General features: G+C 40.9%; 2 long non-coding RNA genes and 3 other non-coding genes across 10 annotated transcripts in view; all 5 read right to left on the reverse strand.

Moving 5' to 3' along the window:
• Positions 1–21,299, reverse strand: part of LOC119853178 — a 40,863-nt gene that overhangs the window by 14,481 nt on the left and 5,083 nt on the right. For 4 of the 6 annotated variants that reach the window (XR_006279858.1, XR_005291965.2, XR_006279855.1 and 1 more), the window contains exons 5-7: positions 19,680–19,709; positions 18,659–18,702; positions 17,904–18,003 (exon numbers count right to left, since the gene is read on the reverse strand). This is a non-coding gene — a long non-coding RNA (uncharacterized LOC119853178). Of the gene's footprint in view, positions 1–14,250; positions 16,030–17,889; positions 18,004–18,658; positions 18,703–19,679; positions 19,710–21,299 lie in introns of those variants that run through there. The other 2 variants (XR_006279856.1, XR_006279860.1) reach the window with 2 other exon arrangements.
• On the reverse strand, positions 9,183–13,398 carry LOC122459286. The gene is made up of 2 exons (XR_006279861.1): positions 9,883–13,398; positions 9,183–9,804 (listed from the first exon to the last, which is right to left on the reverse strand). It is a non-coding gene; the product is annotated as an uncharacterized LOC122459286 (long non-coding RNA).
• LOC119854123 lies at positions 18,217–18,283 on the reverse strand. Its single transcript, XR_005292363.1, has one exon. It is a non-coding gene; the product is annotated as a small nucleolar RNA SNORD50 (small nucleolar RNA).
• Positions 19,558–19,630, reverse strand: LOC119854120. Its single transcript, XR_005292360.1, has one exon. It is a non-coding gene; the product is annotated as a small nucleolar RNA SNORD50 (small nucleolar RNA).
• LOC119854121 lies at positions 20,797–20,866 on the reverse strand. Its single transcript, XR_005292361.1, has one exon. It is a non-coding gene; the product is annotated as a small nucleolar RNA SNORD50 (small nucleolar RNA).

The raw sequence follows: 21,299 nt of genomic DNA on the forward strand, positions 1-21,299 counted from the left end.
AAAGAAGAGTCAAGAAAGAAGAAGGCGGCATGGAGGGTTGGAGCTAGAGGAAGGGGAATGGAAGGAGGGAATTAGGAGGAGGATGAAAGAAAAGTTAGACTGATCTAAGAGGAAAGAAAGACAATATGCAACAAAACTGTGAATGGAACAAAAAGATATGAGCGATATAGTAACTTAAGGTGCAGATCTACTCTGAAAAGAGACTGTCCAGGATGGAGGAGGATAGCTGAGTAGAGAAGACTACAGCAGCTGCTCTGTGGGAAGGAGACTGGCTGCTTACCACCTTAGACAGTGGTCCACCCTCCCACACAGGTCCCATGTCTATCAAGGTCAAAAAGTGGTATGCTGTACTGGCAACAGGAGAAGAGGAGCAGACCCCGATAGCTGAGGAAGAGGTGCCACCTGCCCCCAAGACTGGGAGGCTCCTGGCCACCACATCCAAAAGGAGGAAATGTAGGGTGGTGGTTGGGGACTCCCTTCTGAGAGGGGAGGAGACATGATGTCCCGGGAGGTGTGCAGTGTTACATAAAGGTTGTTCAGGCTCATCTGTTCCTCTGACCGCTGCTCATTCATATGGACATTAATGATACTGCCAGGTATGACCCTGAGCAGCTCATTAGGGCTCTGGGAGCACAGGTGTAGGAGTTGGGACAGAGACGTTCTCATCCATTCCCCTGGGCGAGGATAAAGGGACTCGCATCTTGGAGATAAATGCACAGCTGTGCAAATAAATTCAACAGGAGGACTTTGGCTTCCTTGACTACATGATGCTGTTCTATGAAGGCGGACTGCTGGAAAGAGATGACCAAGCAGGGAAAGAGCATCTTCAGACACCAATTAGCCAACTTATTGAAACTAGGTTCAAAGGAGGCAGTTGACAAAGCCCACAACTAAGTCTTAAAAAAGTGACCTTAAGAGAGGGCTAGATATTGGGGTGGGGGTAGAAAGTTAAAGTAGGGTTATAGGAGCAACAAGAGGGAAACAGTGGGTGAATCTGTTCAGCATCTTAGATGTCTATACACACATGCATAGAGTATGGAAAATAAACAAGAACTGGAAGTCTTAATATACAAACTAAATTATTACTTAAATGGGATCACTGAAACTTCGTGGGATAAATCTCATGACTGGTAGAGAGAGGTATAACTTGTTCAGGAAGGACATGCAGAGAAAAAATGGAGGTGTTGCATTATCCATCAGGAATATATAAACTTGTTCTAAGACCCAGAAGGAGATCAGAGGCAGACCAGTTGAAAGCTTCTGGGTGAAGATAAGTGTGGGAAAATGGGTATGTCATAGAGGTCTACAGTCAACTACCAAATCAAGAGGAGGTGGATGAGGCATTTCTATAACAAGTAACAAATGTCCAAAACACAAGATCTGGTAGTAGTGAGGGACTTTAACTACTCATCTGTTAGGAAAGTAATATGTATAGACTGGATGGGGATAAATGTTGGTGAAATTATGGTGAAAGAGATTTTATGCAGGATGTCCAGTCATTAGAGTATTGGGATGCAATATATAACCACGTGCCACATATTGTTGGATATTTATTACCAAAATGATCCTTTGGTAATTCTCCTGGGGCATCCTAGTAGAAATGGTCACACCAAAGGAAATGAAGAATTAATCTCTCATCTGCTAGTAGCTGCTCTACTATTGGTAGTCTCTCCTTGTGGGGAAAAAATAGCCAACCATTGAGGAATGGTTCAAAAAACAAAAAAGGGGGGAAAGGTTGTAATTATGGAAAAATTAATACACCAATTACAGCAAAACAGACAAAAAATAGATACTTTAGATATTTGGTCACCTTTTATTCAGTACTCAAAGTACTTCCTCTGAAAAAACAAAACAAAACCCGCACATCTATCCAATTTTTTTAATATTAACATTTGACAGACATAGCTGGTCTGTTAAAAGTGTGTGTGTGTGTGTGTGTGTGTATATAGAGAGATTTCACTCAATTTAATAAAATCACTAGAAACAACACAGATGTTGTAATGATGCTCACTCTATAATATGGTAACACCCAGTTAAATAGAAAGATCTGATGGCTATATTCCTGTATAACATCTCTTTAAACAAATGCTAACTGTTGTAATGATCTGTTTCCAATATTTATATAACAAGGATTGGTAAACTATAAAGTGTGCTAAAAGAAGGCAAAATACAAAATGTCCATACAAAATTATCTTGGAATGTACCAATAACAACTTGTTTCAGAAGGTGGAGGAAAGAAGCAGGGGCACAGCCATTTTAAACTTGATTCTGATGAACAGGGAGGAATTAGTTTGAATCTGAAGGTAGAAAGCAATTTGTGTGACAGTGATCATGAAATGAAATTTCAAGAGTCTCCCCTCCCCCCAGACTTTAACAAACTCAGAGAATTGATAGGTAAGGTTCCCTGGGAAGAAAATCTAAGGGAAAAAGGAGTTTAGTACAGCTGGCTTTTTTTTTTTTTATTAAAGAGACAATATTTCAGGCATACCAGCCAACTATCCTGATGTGAAGCAAGATAGGATGAATAGTAAGAGGCCATCAGGAGCATTTTAAGGACCTAAAATTTCAAAAAAAGGAATCCTACAAAAAGTGGAAACATGAACAAACTGTGAAGGAAGAGTACAAAAAAATAGCACAAGCATATTGGGACATAATCAGAAAGGCTCGGGGACAAAATTGAGGTATACTTTGCAAGGGTCATGAAAGGCAATAAGAAGAGGTTCTATAAATACTTTAGGAGCCAAGACAAAGATGAAGGAAAATGCAGGTCCGCTATTTAGTGGGGAAGGAGAGCTAATAACAGATAACGTTAAGAAGGCTGAGGTGTTTAATGTCTAATTCACTAAAAAGGTTAATTATGACCAGATGCTTAACAAAATTAATATTAAATAACAAAAAGGAAGGGGCGCAAGCCAGAATAGGGAAAGAACAGGTTAAAGAATGTTTAGATGAGTTAGATGTATTCAAGTCACAGCACCTGATGAAATTCATCCCTTGGAGTACTTGAGGAACTAGCTGAAGCAATCTTGGAACCATTACTGATTATCTTTGAGAACTCATGGAGGATTGGTCAGGTCCCAGAGGCCTGGAGAAGGGCAAACATAGCACCTATCGTTAAAATGGAGAACAAAGAGGACACAGGGAATTATAGACCAATCAGCCTAACTTTGATACCTGGAAAGAGATTACAAATTGATTGTTTAATAATTTGTTGCAAATACCTACATCATAATAGGGTTAGAAGTAATAGCCAACGTGGATTTGTGAAGAACAAATCATACAAAACAACCCAATATCCTTTTCTGACAGGATTACTGGCCTATTGGATGGGGCTTGCCCCACTCCACCCATCCAACGATCCAGCCAAGGAGCAGGGTTGGGGTGTGGGGGCTTGCCTCGTTCTGCCCAGCATTCCAGTCAGGGAGCAGGGTTGAGGTGTGCGGGCTTACCGCACTCCTGCTCCCCAGCAGGAGCGCCGGGCGGGTGGAATTGGGCAAGACCCTGCTCCCCAACCCCGCTATACTCCTGCCTCAACGAAGCTTCACCATCATCATTGGTGAGTACAACATTAAATTGTTTAAAGTTATTTTAAAACTTATACTGTATATGTATATAATGTCTTTTGTCTGAAAAAAATTTCCCTAGAACCTAAGTTCCCTCCCCACCCCCAATTTACATTAATTCTTATGGGGAAATTGGATTTGCTTAACATCATTTTGCTTAAAGTAGCATTTTTCAGGAACATAACTACAATGCTAAGTGAGGGATTACTGTACAACGGATTGGTGAATGGCCCTGTTGGATCTTGGAAATCCTACATGCAAGGAAGCTCCTCCTATGGCCTTGGGAGGCTGAATGGAGGAAATAAAACAGACACAGAAAAATTTTGCATGTTTTTGCAGTTTGAATGTTCACAGAGCCAGAGATGCTAAACTGAAGCTAGAGATCTCCCACAGCTACCCGTAGGTCCACCCTGAAGGAAATTTTGAATTGGTAAATCACTACAATTCTGTCACTGAGGTTTTAGATTGCAACTCATTTGTGTCTGTTTACATATTTAAGCTGTAAATAACTCGCATTTCTTTTTCCTAATTAATAAACATGTAGATAGTTTTATTTCAGGATTGGCTACAGGTGGTGTCTTTGGTGTAAGATGTAGGGTACCCATTGACCTGGGGTAAGTGACTGGTCTCTTGGGACTGGAAGCAACCTGAATATTTTATGATTTTTTGTTAGAAGTGACTATTTATCACTAAGTTCAGCTTGCCTGGGTGGCAAGATAGACTGGAGAGTCTAAGGGGATGGTCTGTGACTCCATGGTAAGACTGATGTAGTGGATCCAGGAATTCACATTTGTTACTGGGTTGGTGAAATCTAATTACAGTAGAACTTCAGAGGTATAGATCTGGGGAATGGAAGTTGTCTGTAATTCTGAAACGTTCATAACTCTGAACAAAGTGCAGTTTGGACTCCAGATCCAGCAGCTGACATTCCAGGACAGGCTTCAGCAGCAGCTGAGCTCCCTACTCAGCGCTGGCATGAGATTGCAAGCTTTCCCCCCTCCCAGCAAGGAGGGAGGGGTGTGTGTATGTGGCAAGAGCATGTCCCCCTTCCACTCAGGGGAGAGGGGGTAAAAATACCATGTCCCCCTCCGAGTGAGTTGGGGAGGGGTGAAAGCTGTGCAGACCCCAGTCCTGTTCCTGCTCTGCTGGCTCTGGCAGCCCCAGCGTCTTGCTGTAAGAGGCTTCCCTGCCCGTGGGGGTAGGGAGTGGGGACGCACAACCCAGATGTGCCTACCTTTAAGATAAAATGCTAGCACAGTACTATATTTGTGGCTTTTTCCGTCTCTGCTACTGCCTGATTGGTTACTTCCAGTTTCACATGGTGTCCAGTTGACTGGTCAGTCCATAACTCAGGTGGTTGTATCTTTGAGGTTCTACTATATAGAACATACCACGAGTTTGTGATGTATGCTCTGTTTTTGACCGTCTGCCCTGAGGTAGGCACTCATGGTCATGAGTCGCTCCAGACAGCATGCAAGTGGGTGCATAACTGGTTGAAAGACCATATGCAAAGACCAGTTACCAATGGTTCACTGTCAAGGTGGGAGAATGTATTTAGTGGGGTTCCACAGAGATCTGTCCTGGATCTGCTACTAATCAACATTTCCATTAATGGAGAGTATACATATAAAATTTGCAGATGACACCATACTGGGAGGGGTTGCAAGGACTCTGGAGGACAGGATGAGAATTCTAAATGACACTGACAAATTGGAGAATTGGCTTGAAATCAACAAGAAGAAAATCAAAGACAAATGCAAAGCACTACATGTAGGAAAGAAAAATCAAATTCCCAACTACAAAATGGGAATAACGGGCTGGGTGGTAGTATAACTGGAAAAGGATCTGGAGGTTATACTGGATCACAAATTAAATGAGTCAATAGTGTGATATCATTCTGGGGTGTATTATCAGGAATGTCATATGTAAAACATGGCAGGTAACTGTCCTGATCTACTTGACATGAGTGAGGCGTCAGCTAGAGTATTGTGTCCAGTTTGGGGTTCCATACTTTAGGAAATCAGCAAATTGGAAAGAGTCCAGAAAAATCATCAAAAATGATAAAAGGTTTAGAAACCCATCCTTTGAGGAAAGACTAAATCAACAGGGCATATTGAGTCTTTAGAAAAGGCAACTAAAAGGAGACCTGATTAGTTTTCATATATGTTATGGAGAGGATGGTGATGAATTCTTCTCCATCTCCACTGAAAATAGGACAAGAAGTAATGGGTTTAATCTGCAGCAAGTTAGATTTAGGTTAATGTGATAGGGTATGCAAATGCCACACTGGGCTGGAAGTGGTTAAAGGACAGTATTGGGCTTGAAAGGGTTGAAAAGGGAGCAAGAAGGGGGGGAGGCTGGGGAAGAGGACAGTCCTACTCCGAAGACTCCTGACAAAGGCACCAGAGAAGTCTCCCCAAAGAAATAGAACTATATGCTGAGCCCAGCTGGGGTTAGGGTGACCAGATGACCTGATTTTTATAGGGCTGATATTTGGGATTTGTCTTGTATAGGTGCCTATTACCCTCCACCCGTCCCGATTTTTCACATTTGCTGTCTGGTCACCCTAGTTGGGTCTGACTGTTTGTTTGTTCTTCTTTCTACCTCATCTGGGACCTGAAGGTGAAGGAGGAAAGTAGCAATAGGAAGTGATCCAGGAAGGGTAACTCTCAGGCTCCCCTTGGAGGCTGAATGCTGTTGACCCTCCTGGGGCCCTGGGTCAGAACCTGGAGTGCATGGGCCAGGGCTCACTTGCCACTGCCCCCATTATAGGGTGGATGCTAATCACTAGGCCACCTAGCCCATTAAGGACCCTATTACAGTTTGATATTAGAAAAAACTTTCTAATAATAAGGATAGGCACTCAAATAGACTTCCAAGAGAGGTTGTGGAATTCTTGTCATTGGAGGGTTTTATGAACTGGTTAGACCAACACCTGACAGGGTTGGACTAGTATAGTTCACCCTGCTTCAATGCAGGAGTCTGGACTAGATGACCCTTTGAGGTCCCTTCCCGTTCTATGATTCTATTTGAAACTGGCACCATCTTAATCAAACTCACCCTCACAGCCCACTGAGTTTTATCTGTTTACTTTTAGTGACACAAGTTTTTACTACTACTTCTATCACTGCAAAGAGTTGACCCAAATAAGAGAATGCAATTCTATTCCCTTTGCATGTAATCAACAGTTTTTAAATAGGAGTTTTGCTCTGAGAAGGGACTAAAAATGGCATGCGGCTGGTAGAGGGATAGTTTCTATGTTCATTCCTAATGCCAACTCTGCATCCTAAGCCTGGAATTTGAAAGACCATCATTTCTCCTAGTTCATGTATCAACACCCACAAAAAGAATCTGCAGAAAAAACCCTGAACTAGTCTGCACCTATCCAAGACCCATTGGATACAAGATTACATAGGTTTAACTAAGGACTTTATTTAGAGAGAATAGGTTTTCAAAAGTATAACTCATGACAGAATTTGGTCTGTAAAATCTTTTACTGATCATGAAGGAAAGAACCTAAATTACCTTTCAAATCTTATGTTGACTATGTAGAGATAGAAGTATGTGTAGGCACTCCATTTACCCACCCAAAACTGACTCATGCTCATGACAGATGGAAATGGGACAAGCCAATGTAGGGACTCCCTAACCTCCTCGAAACTGGAAACCTAAGTCTGCAGCCCCTCTCGTTAACAATGTCTGAAACTTTAAAATCAGGAAGGGGTGGAGCTGTCCTAGACAAAATGGCTTCATCTGGAGGGAACAAAGAGAAAACCAAGACTGGAGGGGGCAAAATCTCTTCTATCAGCTGTTCCTCTGGAACCTCTTTTTCATGCTTAGTACTGGGCAAGGTACTGGACTCTGGAGATGGAGCCACTCAGTGCACAGACTCTGCCCTTCTAGATGAAGGCACTGAGTATGCATGGTGTGGGGAAGATTTGGAAGCTGTGGAGAAAACCCCAAGGGTTCCAAAACAGCCACTGGTATGGGGCAGGGCCCCACTGCCCTGGCCACATTCCCATGGCGGCTATCATTGAAGAGACATGCTGGTAGGTCAGAGGATCTCTGAGACCAGCAGATCCTGCTTCAGGATTGTGAGATGTAAGAATCCACTTCCAAGTCCGAGGACAGAGTCCCCTACCTCTGACCATGGTGGGGATAATCCACTTGGTGCCAGGGACTGATGCCAAGAGGCTGGTGATGGGTGGAGTGATACCATCATTGCAGGCTTTTCCTGGATGGTACCAAAGACCTGCCTGCCTGGGAAGCAGGCAACTGCAGCTGAATTGCTGGTGGGCAGGGCAGGAAGCAGAGATTTCTTGGCATTGCAAATACCTCTGGGGTAGTTGGCACCAAGATGGTCTCTTGATGCAGTTCCAAAGTTGATGGTTTCACTTCTGGCACCAGGCTCAACAGTGCTCCTTTAAAAGCTGGAATGAACTATGCTGACTTAGGCACCAGTTTGGTGGTGGAGTGGTTTCAGGTGCACTCTGCTTGACTCCTTCTCAATCCTCTTATCAGATTTAAAGGATGGAGACTTCTCCCTGGCTAGTGCCTCTCTGGAAACTTTGTATTTTTTCCTTGGTATGGGCGAGGAAGAAAGGTGCCAGGATTCTGCTCAAGCTGTAGGTGCACTTCTCACTGAAACTGTAGCACTTGGTACCGACTCAGAGTGGGATGGCTCCAACAGTGGCCTGAGTGCCACTTCCATCAGCAGGAATTTCAGCCTACCCCACCTATCCCTGCAAATCTGGCATTGGTCCTTCCCAAAGTGCTTCCTCCAATCACTTTAGGCAGCTATTGTGTGGGTCATTCACTGGCAAAAGGCTGGAATAAGAAGCACATGGCTTGAAGCCCAGTGAGTGGGACATATCTCGGTACTGTGAATAGAAAAAACCCCAAACAGGGAAAACAAGTACAAAAAACACAGCTAAAACTTGGAAGTCACCAAGAGTGGAATGCACAGGTGCAATTTTTCAAAGAAAAACAGGTTACTAACTTGCTCCATCTGTTGCTCATTCCATGAGCCACCCTCCTACCCCTCTTCATCAGTTAGGGCAAGAAGGAACTGAGGAGGGCTAGGGACAGCTACTCCTTTTGTGCCTGCATGCACTGGCACATGGCAGCAAGGGAAGCTTGAGCTGCCCAATGGGTACTGCTGGGCACACTGACACTGAGTGGAATGCACATATACAATCACGTGAAGAAACTGATATTGTAGGATGTGGAGGGCTTGGAGACCTGGTTGTGGCATGGACAAGAAACCTGTCAAATGTGAAAAATCTTATTTGGTTTAGTTTGGTTTTTTTTCCCCCCATTGTTGATGCTATCTTAATATTTTCAATATACTTTTGTTTTGTAGGATATATCTGTGTTTCTGATGGAATTTGTGACAATTGTATAGTTCTGATATTTGCTGTATAGTCATTATTTTAGCTTAATTTGCTAGAGAGGCAAGTTATCCTAATATAAGAATGCCCATACTGGGTCAGACCAAAGGCCCATCTAGTATCCAGTCTTCTAACAGTGGCCAACTCTCAAAATGCAGATGGAGTTTATCCAGTGTATTACAGATGCAGATTATACTACAACACATTATAATTAGCATGAATATGTATGTGAAGTGATAAAGTTGTATTTTTTTAAAGGAATTTATTTTATTTAAATGTTGGGTTCTGGAACTATTAGATACAAAACTTGAAAGAAAATGAGTGTTACTTACTTGTAACCCAAGTTCTTTGAGATGACTGCACCAGGCGGTGCATTACCCAGAAATGGGAATATGCAAAGCCACTCGAAGAAATGCCAGTTGCTCTTTATTGGTGGTTTTGTTGCTCTCCATATTGCATGCAGATATTAATCAGAAAACATATTCAGTGACTTCATACAACTTTCCTAGTTTAGCTAGGCTTACTTTACAAAGTATATTGAAGTTAAAATTCAATCACAGCAAATCTTCCATTGACCCAAAGGACTGTAAACGCTTCTGAGTAGCGAACATCTTACTGTATGTAACTCCTCATGTTGAGAAGAACCTTCCTCTGGAATTAGTGTCACTGCAATCCATGGGACTATTCATGATGTACGGCACTACTCAATGTGCATCAGGGTGGCAGAATTTGGCCCTTATTTTTAAAGCTGTACATTTGCAGTTGTATGTAAGTGTTATGTACTTTGTTATTTTTCAAATAGCAGCCATGTTAGTCTGTATCTGCAAAAAGAACAGGAGTACTTGTGGCACCTTAGAGACTAACACATTTATTAGTCTCTAAGGTGCCACAAGTACTTCTGTTTTTTTATTAACACTTTACTCTCTCACATGAAAGTTAAGAAGTGACCTTAGGATTCCCATTCTGAGCTATGGTTTTACATCTAGATAGAAAACAGGGGAAACACAATGCTAGTTTACACCATAATGAATGCCCTCCTTATCAGCTATCAAATAAGCATGTACTTTATAAAACATAAACCAGAAATAAAGAGGCTCAAGGCCCAAATGATTTCTATTAGGAGTTGGATCAGGTCATTAGGTTGATATAGGTCAATTCCAGATCAATAATAAGTTGTTAAATGCAGAAATTTAAATAGATTTCAAAACTTTCTTGGACAGGATACCTGAACACAATTTTTTTGCCTCTTTTGTAGCCCTTTTCAGTATTTTCACTACCATCAGAACTTACAGGAGAATCTACTTTTTTGTCAGAAGCACCTCCATTTAACTCTTAAGAATCCAGGCATGGCTCCCCATAAAAGGATTTTTGCAATTAAACTTATCATGGTGAGTATCTGCTATAGTATTACCATTTTAAAATTTTATATTCTCATGGGTTAACTTGATCTTGCCCACTAAATGTTTAGTGTCTAGTCTGCCCTTAGCTTATGTGAAGGATGTGTGCAATAGGAAGCATTAGTTCTTTCTAACCAATGTCCCCTCAGTGTCAGACCAACAATTTAACAGTTAATGTTTCTTCATTCTGTTCTTTGGAATTGAAGATAGTATTTCCCCAAATAGAAGAGTCAGATTCAAACCAGACCACATAAAAGAAATGCAGTTTAGGATACAGCAGACAAAGCATACTGGCAGTAACAATTGTTTTAAATGTAAATTGCTTTATTAGCAAAACTTGTATTTTTAAAAAAGTTAATTGTGCATGTTTGATTAGAGTAAAATATAGTTATTTACAAACTTGTATTGCTCTGTCTTTTAACAAAATTACACCCCTTTCCTATAGAATGCAAAGAGCAGGAGTTCTTAATTTATCTCCTGGAGTGATCTTACAAATTAAAGCAAATGAAGAAAATGGGGTTTAAGGATGGAATGTTTCCTTCAAAATTTTGTTTCTGGTACTTGTGATGTCACTCACTCTAGTACAGAAACCAGGAAGCAGCTAAAATTGGTGAGAATTATCTTGCGTTAATATGACAATTAAATTCATTTAACATATTACATATATTTCAGCTGCTTTCTCCCTCTTTAGGAATCTTACAAGATAAGCAAAAGATTTATTTTGAATTCCCCAAACTTTCACCCTTTATTCAGTTAGAAGCTGAATAGTTATCATATTCCGGTCCTGTTAGCCTCCTTCCAGAGCTAGAATGACTTAACCTCAACTATCCTCCATCTAGAATCACAAAACCAGCACTGATTGTTGCTCTGACTAAAAGACTGAGGTTACAGTCAGAAACAGCCCTATAGGTGATGGGTATACTGAAGATGGGAGTGGGAAGGCAATGCAAGGTAGAGGACATGTGGAAGTGCTGCAGAGGATTATCAGAAGGGAGAGGACTCACTCCTGCTGCAGCATATCAGTCCTCCCCAGTCCCTTGCAGCTCACAAGTAAATAAATTGCAGAGCTGCCCGAGTTCTACAGGCTTATTGTCTCCATATTTCACTTGGTGTTGAGCAGTTGTAGGAGAGAGACATCAGAGGAAGGGAAGAACTGCAGGAAAATGTAGGTTTCAGAGTAGCAGCTGTGTTAGTCTGTATTTGCAAAAAGAAAAGGAGTACTTGTGGCACCTTAAGGACTAGTAAGCTCTTTCATCCCTTACCTATGGGAAGTTACACTCAGCACACCTGACATTCAAATTCTGCAGAAACTAAGTTTTGGGGGTTTTTTTAAACTGGTTATACCTCTCCTGGTTGCAAAGAAAACTTCCCAAATATGAAATCGCTACATCAACACAATGTTGTCTTCCTGAGCTTGCAGGCAGCCTGAAATGATGGCTCGTAGGCTATGGCTACACTCCATATATTGTGGCAGCATGTAGAATATGTCGAGATACACGATGCAGAGAAAAGCTGCATCCATACTGCAGATGTAGCTACTCTCTCTGAGAAGTTCTGGCAGCAGGGATCTGTGAGAGGCTCTGTTTTGCCAATGCCTTTCACTGTAGCAGGGAAAAGGCTCTGGCAGCAGGATACTATGCTAACAGTGTGCAGGCAGGTGAAGTACTGATTGGCTATGCAAGCCACATACCTACAGTATTCAGGTGCATCTTCACTCCCCTAAGCAGTGCCTCACTATCTACACTCCTAATTATGCTAGTTCACATGCTGCCATAAGATGTGTATAGTTCAGACATGCAGCATACCTTTAAAAGGGTGGATTCCATGCCCCAATTAGTCCAGATGAACTAGCTCAAAAAGCCCCCTGATGACACTTTAATGCAGTATTTAATTTTAAGGGGTAGGAAAGGAAGAAAATGCAGAGGGGGGAAGATAGGGAAGGAAGAGAAACAAATGGCAGAAAAAGCATTTGTTCTAACAGTAAGTTTTGTTTAATGTCGAGTACAGCAATGAAGTACTGTACAGATCAGGGTAAGTAAGTTTAATTACATAAGGGCCTTTTTTTGGTGTAGTTTATCTCTCTGCAAACCTCCCCCTAACATCAACAGAAATACTGCTTTGGAGTTAAAGGGAGTATATAGCAAATTTATATTCCAGCGCATGGCCCATAATGGAAAATGAAATTCTCACCCCTGCATGAGTGTGACTTTCCTGCTGTAGGTCCCAGGAGTTGCCCAGTGACTTTTCTGAGGTGGGAAGGGGGTGAAAATGATTTTGGCCTTAGCCCCAAGCTTCAAAAACTGCTGGACTAAAGAATGGAATAGCTTAACTAGACTAAAGAATGGAACAGGCAGTCTGCCACAGACCAATTGAGGAAAACAAAGGCCATTGGCATTTGATGCAATGTCTTATTTCCATTTGCTTCTTACTCAGTGTTATTTCTACCTAGACTCTACCAAATCCATTTCTAAGTTTCCACCTTCACTCTGGGAATGTATCACTTTAATGGATAACGTCTGAGGACAACATTTTTCCCAACACAAAGCCCCATCATCAAGCTTTGTGCTAGGCACTGAAGGATCAGATGCCCAAAGATAGCAAAGTACCTAAACATCAGATTTAGGCCCCACTGGAATCCACAAAACCCCTGCTCAGCTAGTGCCTAACATCACTTGACACCTAAATTTGTGCTGCAAAAATTTCTTAGGCACCTAACTTTCTGGCTCTAAGCATATGCACTGCAGCATCACTAGGTGTCTGAACACGTGGATCCTACCTAAGCCCCACTGCTCTACAGGGGAGAAGGGCACTCTCCACCCAGCATGCCTGAAACTGTTTGAATGTAAGATACTCTCTAGCCCAATGACTTTTCAGCCCGATGTTCAGGGCACCCACACCTGAGTTAGAAGGAAGGGCCTACTCTCCATTATCCAATGACTATCTACACAGCAGAACAGCTTTACTAAGACTCACTGAGGGAGACCTCTCTCAGAGTAACCCCAGTTTAGTGGTTAGGAAATTCTCCCATAACATGCAAAGAACCCTCTTCTAATCCTCTTTTCCTGTCAGGCAGAAGATGAAATTGAATGTGGGTCTGCCTTCTCCCTACCCTCTTAACCCCCACGTTAAAACTTGTGAGGCATCATTTCCACTTCCCCATCTGTGTTCAGTTGCCTAATATTCACAAGAAACAGCTTGGGGAATCTAAACTGTTTGACACCAGGAGACAGATTCTTGTCCATAGACCACATTCCTTATCAGCATCTCCCACAGCCTAGCTTAGGGAAGGAGCTGCTGCGCATACAGAATTTGATGAATCCCATTCTCATTTTTACCAGTTTTAAGTTCAGCTGCACAAAGGACTGCACACAGGTTTCAATTATTTTTAATGACAACAGACACTGAGATGAAAAAAGTTAGAGGTTTATAACCACACCTATTAACACTATCTTAAAAGATACTAATATCCTTAAATCAAACTTGGGGCTCTGGCACTATAAGAAAAATACTGCTTATCTGTGAATTTTTATTATCCATATAAATAGTGAAATCAATGTTTGCCAATATTTACCCCTCAGTCAAATCCTTCCTAGCCTACTTACAAACAAGAGTAGAATGTCCCTGCCTGAAGAGGGTGCAGGTGCCTGCCTCATCCTGGAAAAGCAAACAATGTAAGTGGTACCAAGGAATTTATACAGCACCATTCCATTTTCCCCTCCATGCCTGGCTGTAAATTAGATGAAGGTAAAAAAATCTGAGAAAGGGTATATGGTTTATTCTCACATGTATTAAAGGCAAAAGTTCAATAAAACTTAGTAATGTAGCTTTAACTTCTCATTTCCTGGCTTGCTACAGACTTCAGCATTCAAATCCAATGAATATTGGTACAGGATGTCAGTATAAAGTTTTGCTTGATGCATGTAATGTTTTAATGCTTCATTTACAAAGCAACTTAAGTTTAAAAGGTCTTACATCTTGTTAAACGGCAATCTTATAAAAATCATGTAACTGACTGACTTTTCTTGTTGTGCATTAAAAACTCTGCCATGATTTACATTTAATTACCTTTATATCAAATGTCACCCTGTATCTGTGCCACACAAAGTAATGAACACAAAATACCACATTAAAATCAAATGCTAAAAAAGTTAAGATACTTCCTCTGAACAATGTAATCCCCCCCCCCCCCCCCCAAGAACTAGAGGCAGCATGCACTTCTTCCCAGTCCCTCCTCTCTAATCCCATATCCCAGGTCATCTTCCAAGGTGTAATCCAGTGGCAAAAAATGCTTGTTCATTTTTATGAATATCACACTGGAAGGCAGCTAAGATATTCCATAGCTTTTATGCTTAGTGCTGGCCATATCCTTCTCTTACGAAGCCAGGAAATCAAAGGCTCATCATTTTGTATAAAATAATTCTGCTCCTGGAGATATGCCTCCACCCTTTGATAATCAGAGATGCAGGATCTAATCTAGATCAAGGAGAAAATCCCAGAGTGACATTTTGGAATGTGTGGAGTGTGATGCCTGTGAGGTACCCGAAAAGATCTCACCTTCTGAACACTGAAATCTTTCAAATATGCTCCAACTTCCTTCTATTTGATACCTGATGCTAGAGGAGCTTGTTTTCTCACCAGTTCTAGTGGAAACACATTTAGCAACTGAATCTGAGAACACATTTTGGTAATATTCTGTATTAGACTCACCCCCTGGGAGAAAGACTGGTAATGTACATTTAAATCATGGATCTAAAGCAAGAATGTACCCCTCAGACCCCCTAATATAAATTATATGAGCCTTCTTTTAGAATGGCTAAAATACTATTTACCAAATATACTGCTGCAATATCATCCACTTCTCTAAACTGTTCTTGCAGGTGGCACTTTTTTCCCCTCTAGGAGGCAAATGAGCAGATTGACTTGGCTAAGACTAGCATCTTTTCAGTGCCCCATTTGAAAGTTTCATTAAAAGTTCTCCGCATACTACACAGGCTTTTCTTAAAACTCTACTGTGGAAGAGTTAGAAACAGATTGCTTCCTTCATACCTCTGAGGCACTGCAGTCACTAATAGCTTTGTATTGCCTCAGTAATTGCTCAAGCATAGAGAATGGAATTCCATTTGTCTAGCCCAGCAGTACTCAAACCGGGGGTTGAGAACTGTCAGCCTCCGACCCAAACCCTGCTTTGCCTCCAGCATTTACAATGTGTTAAATATATAAAGTGTTAATTGATAAGGGGGCGTGCTATGTGAAAGGGGTTACCAGTCCAAAAGTTTGAGAACCACTGGTCTAGCCCATGGTGTTTGAGTTGGTGCAATGGAAGGCCATTTTACTGCTGCAGTTCTTGTAAAGTAGAAGCAGCTGTAAAGGAATGGCTGAAGTGACTGCAGACTATGTGCATGTTTCACATCTTTGTTCAGTAATGAACTATTGCATCAAGAATTTGTACAAAGCATGGCACATGGAAGTATCCCCCCTTCCTTAATGGGACTAGTGTGGTATATGCCATTATCAGAAGTAATAAACCCTGTTAAAAGTGAGCAAGGGGAAAGCCATTCTGCAAAAATATTCTGCAGTTTCTCCAATACACAACGGATTGCAGGGTTTTTCAAAACGGAAAATAGTTTTACAGGCCGTAGTCTGTGGCCAAAGGGTCTGGCTACCTGCTGCCACAGGTAACTGAAGAGGAAGAGATACTCAATGAGCTGATACACACACAGTCCATGGTCTGACCCAGAGGTGTCATGGCAAACCATGGCCCGCGGGACTGTCCTGCCCAGCCCCTTCCCCACAGCCTCAGCACACTGTGCCATCCATGCTCTGGCCCGCCACTCCTGGCAGCAGTGTGGGTGGCTCCAGTATGGTAAGGGGGCGAGGGGTCCTGGGGGCAGTCAGGGCACAGGGAATGGGGTTTGGATGGGGGTGGGGGCCAGGCTGTTTGGGGAGGCACAGCCTTCCCTACCCGGCCCCCCATACAGTTGTGCAACCCCAATGTGACCCTCAGGACAAAAAGTTTGCCCACCCCTGGTCTGACCACTATCCCACATTTTAGTGGTCAGACGGATGTTCCTCACCTCTGACATCCTCAATGCCGTGGACACAGCTATCTGGAGAGTTTTGTACTATTGTGGTATTGCCTTAGCTGAAAAGTAGGTTTTCCCAGGTATTTGCCACTTGGGAATGGTGTATTCCATTAGTGCCTGAAAGCCCTCTACCTTGAGAGATGAAAAGGGCTGCAGCACCCTAGCTAGCATTTTTGCCAGTTCTGTATTAAGCATGGAGATAGGATGGTTTTTCTTATACTCTGAAAAGTGTCTTTAAGTGTAGGTCATCATTTGATGAGTAGTTCGCCTGTGAATCACTCTTTCATTCTGCTTCCCTGCCTAACACTAGGGTTGAGGGTGATACTAAAGGACATACTGGATGTTATACCACTCACTGCAGCCTTTGTGGACTGCAATTTATCAGATGTTTGACCTGTCTCCTCCACCTCTTTCCTTACTGCATTAGGACTGAATGCAGCAGAGACGTTTCTCCCACATTTTTTTAAGAAACCACAAGTCCCCAATGTGTGTGCCCTGCCTCTTCCCTCTACTGACCTCTTTTCCACACAAAAAACATGCATTGCTAGCATCTTTCTGATCAAGAGAAAAAGTTCCACACCAATGACATTGGTCTTTTCATGCGGCTGGGCAGTGGTGCATATAAAAAACAAACTTACTTCTCTTTTCCTATCAGCGTAAACAGAACCCAGGTTGTGGTTTAAGCCTCATTTTCTCTTGTGACCACAACTCCTACCATGAGTCTTGAATTTTGCTTTCTTACAAATGTCTTATATTTTTGCTTCCTCAGTGCCTTCACTGATTAATGCCACAATCTGATCTTCCTTTCACTTCCTGAATGATATTGTACTCAAAAGGGGGAAGACTCATTACTATGATTTTCTGCATTAATTAGTACTCTCTCTTTTTTCATGGAGTGGCTGGGTTTTCCATTGCTCATTTATTATTTTATTACTGTTAGAGATAAGTTTTTTTTCCCCCAGTAATAGCAAAGTGTGCTTTATTTCCTTCACAGGAGACCGGCTAGCCATTGGGAGTTTTTTCCACCCAGCTTCTGAAGCTTATTGTTTGTTGCCCTTAATATTGTCTTTACTGAGCAGGGGAGCCTCTCCTGATAAAGACTGGAAAAGAAATTTTTATGCTACACTTTTAAAAAAGTTTTAAAGTATGTTCTATTTCCCTTCAGCCACCATAATCTCCTGAGAGAAGTCATGTCTGAAAACAGAAGATGTTAAATCTGACTGATTCTAGCAAAACTGAATTTTCTCTTTGATTCTACATGAAGTTTCCCTATTATGAGACAGCTTTGGTTTCAGTAGAGGGAGCTGGGTCTTCACTTTTGGCAAAACCTTCAGATTTCCACAAAACATGATTGCTCAGTTTTAAAAGAGGTGGAAACCAACTGGTTCTGTGCCATGTGACATTTTAGAAATACTAACTACCAAACAATTCCACAAACTATTTCAGAAGCATAAACCTGGTAAATTTTTGTTGTCGTTAAAATCTTGGTTTGTGAGTATCTTCAGGTGTCAGACTTCTTCCAGTGATACCATCCACACTTGTCAGGTGATACAAAAATTCCACCTCATCACTAAAAAGGGAAAACAAACTAAATAAAACAGCTTATTTTACATGAGAAACTGAATCCACAAAAGAAAAAAAATGTTACAAGACATTTTACATTTTATTTTCAAGCAAATGAAGCTATTCCACCTGAAAGTGTGCCTTTAAGGTTAAATAGTTGGCAGATTTATCCAACAGACAAATTTAAAGTTTAGTATTGCCTATGATATCTTTTGATCTTATTTCAGAAGCTAGATCCATAGAGTTTTTCAGCAACAAAATCAGGTTCAGAATAGGATCATAAAACCCCAATAAATTACAATTCAATTCACATTTAAAGTGCAATACTTAGAAGCGTACAAGTTCTCTAGTTCATAAATTTAAGTTAAAAAAACAAAAAAACAGTGCAAGCAATATGCTCAGCCCATAGAAATAAGGCACACTGACATTTCAGAGTGACCTCTACAGATTTGAAAAGAACAGTGTTGATTGATTCCAAGGCTAATTAAGATTACTGACATATGAAGGGCCTTGGAAAGAGGAGGGATGTCCTTTCAGTTTAGGACAAATTGAAATCAGCTACCTGACCAAGTTAAGCCTATAGATAGCTGCTAAGTGAGAAACCCAAAATTACCAATACAAGGCACTTTTCAACAAAGGGTGCATTTTTTTCAATTACATACCTGCGTAACTAAATGCATCTGCTTGTACATTTTCCACCATTTCACTGTTCAAAACAAGATTCAGTTAGTAAATCAAAACATTCATTTTTAATTCTTAGATTAGGCAAGGAAATGTGCCAACATTATTCAATGTGCAAATCCAACATCTGTTCACCCTTTCTTATTGAAGTCTTATTATGATGTAGTATTAACAATGTACTACATCAGTATAAGCATTCTGCAAACTGTGGAGTTGAAAGTATAACACCATGATTACACATCTTTCTTATCCTAAAAGATCTACTTTTCTTGCTCATATATAATTTGGCACCTTTGTAAGGCTGGGTAAACAACAACAAATGTGATCATGACACTAGAGACTACTAAATTCCTGTTTTCCTATCCTTCAGAGATTAGAACTGCAGGGAACTCCCAAAAGAATAAATTAATTGTCAGCCAATGATGAACAATAAAAATCCCAAAAAGGCATAAACAGCCAGCATTACTAAATTAAAGGCCTACATCCAGGCCACTTTCATTGTACTGTCCAGGTATTCAATGCATTTTAATCTTTATCACTGCAACAGAAATGCAAACTGAAGTGGCCTCATCCTGGATTGAAATATCAAATATTTCATGAACAATAAATTATATCCTATTAGAAAAGAAAGCACACAAACCAAATACCATTTAAGTACATAAAATGAGCCACCGATCATGCAACAGTCCATGCATCACCACAAGTTCAGAAATCAGACTGAAGTGGGGAATAGCAGTGCAGTTTTAGAAGAAAATAAAGGCAATAATCATGCCTTGTGGAAAAACAGTAAATGTGGATACAAACAAAATCTACTTGTTTGAAATACTACTGTCACACAGCTCTAGTGTTTAGAAAAAGCAATATGCAACATGGTTGTCTAATCTCAGAAGCCAGATCCGTATATATGAGTTTTTCATCAAGGAATCAGGTTCGGGATAGTATCATCATTGATCAGACCAGAATTACTTATACTTCATCAACCACCTTTATTAGAATACATACCTTTAATATTGAGTCAGCCTTCAGAGAACTCTGCAACAAGACAGATTGCACAGTAGTTTGGTGAAACTGAATACTACCAAAGGTATTATGTTCATTTATTAGTGTCCCTAGAGCAACTGTGTTGAGGATGTGACACATTTCCCACAAGTCTGCTACCTGTCCAGATGCATGAGTTGACTGCACAGGAAATTAAGATTATGTAATTACTTTATGTGTAAACACTTGGGCCAAATTGTGTCTCATGTCACATCTTAACATCCTACCCTTATGTCCACCACTCAGATACTCCATCCCATTTCCACTGTGATAATTACATTGGGACTGCATTTTCCCTTAGATTAAAAACACCCTCATCCAAAGCAGAAAGGAAGAAAAATATTACTATTGTAGTATGGATTACACCAAGTCAGAAATTTGATATTGGGGTTTTATTTATTAATGTTAGTTTCAGAAATCTCTCTGATGTGCTCCTGAAAGTGGGACAAAGTATAAATGCCAGCACAAGGGTCCCAGTAGTTGTGCTACAGAGCCCGGTCAATTTGGTCTTGTCCCTAAGGATCTACCCATGCTTTTGGCCTCTATATAGGCAAGCTGTCTGCCATAGGGATTTTCCTCCTGATTTGGTTCAATGCTATGCACACATACTCAACAGGACTGTATTTTAACTAATCTTCAAACCTCCTGACTAAGCAGAGAAATTCTGATGAACAAATACCACTGATAATTCTTTAGTTCTTTTGAAAAATCTCAGCCTAGTCTCTATTCTTCACTACCATGAGTGTTCTGGGAATTATGGGATTTGACCCGTCCTACTAGAATTTCCCTGATTTGCCAAAAGAATCCTGAGCAAAGTGTCCAGAATGCAGCACACCAACAAGCCTTGCCAGGAATTCTGGGATAGGTTCTGAGACATCAATGTATCACGATCAGTGCAGTACAGCCCCCAAGCGTGATTACTACATAGGACTGCATGTACAGCTAGTACAGCACAAAAAAAAAAACCAGTTTGAGTAACTGCATCAATTGACATACTTTTCTAGTGGTAACAGTAAACATTAATGTCTAAGTAGTGCATAGAACAGTGGTGTAACCAGGTTAACTCTTCTACGGTGGTCTCATCTCAGAAGCCAGATCCGTATAAAGTTTCTCATCAGCAAGTCAGGTTCGGGATAGGTTCATCACTGATAGACCACTTTAAAAATTAGACACTTTTTGGTATACTGGAATACTATACCAAAATGAACATGTGAGAACTATAACTCAGTTTAGATGCTATCCTAGAATGAAATTATTTCTCAACAAGTTGAACAGTTCCCTTTTTCCATTTGGGCCAAATACCTTTATCAATACAAGGCACTGCAACTTAGATACAACAGAGTCTGTTGGAGGGGGAAAAAAAAACCACTTCTTTAAAATCAAGAAAAGTATCAGTATACTATTTTTGTCCTGACAAAAGAAAGCACTTAACAGACATCTTATCTTGATTTAAAAAAACAAAACAAAAAACCCCACAACACAAATACAGATTGGAACCGCTTAATAAGCTAGAAATAATCAAAATCACTTCTTTTATAGAAAAAAGGCAAGAATGTATAGGTAGTTCAAAAGACAGACTACTCA

The sequence above is a fragment of the Dermochelys coriacea genome, chromosome 3, assembly GCF_009764565.3.
Source record: "Dermochelys coriacea isolate rDerCor1 chromosome 3, rDerCor1.pri.v4, whole genome shotgun sequence".
NCBI lineage: Eukaryota > Metazoa > Chordata > Testudines > Dermochelyidae > Dermochelys > Dermochelys coriacea.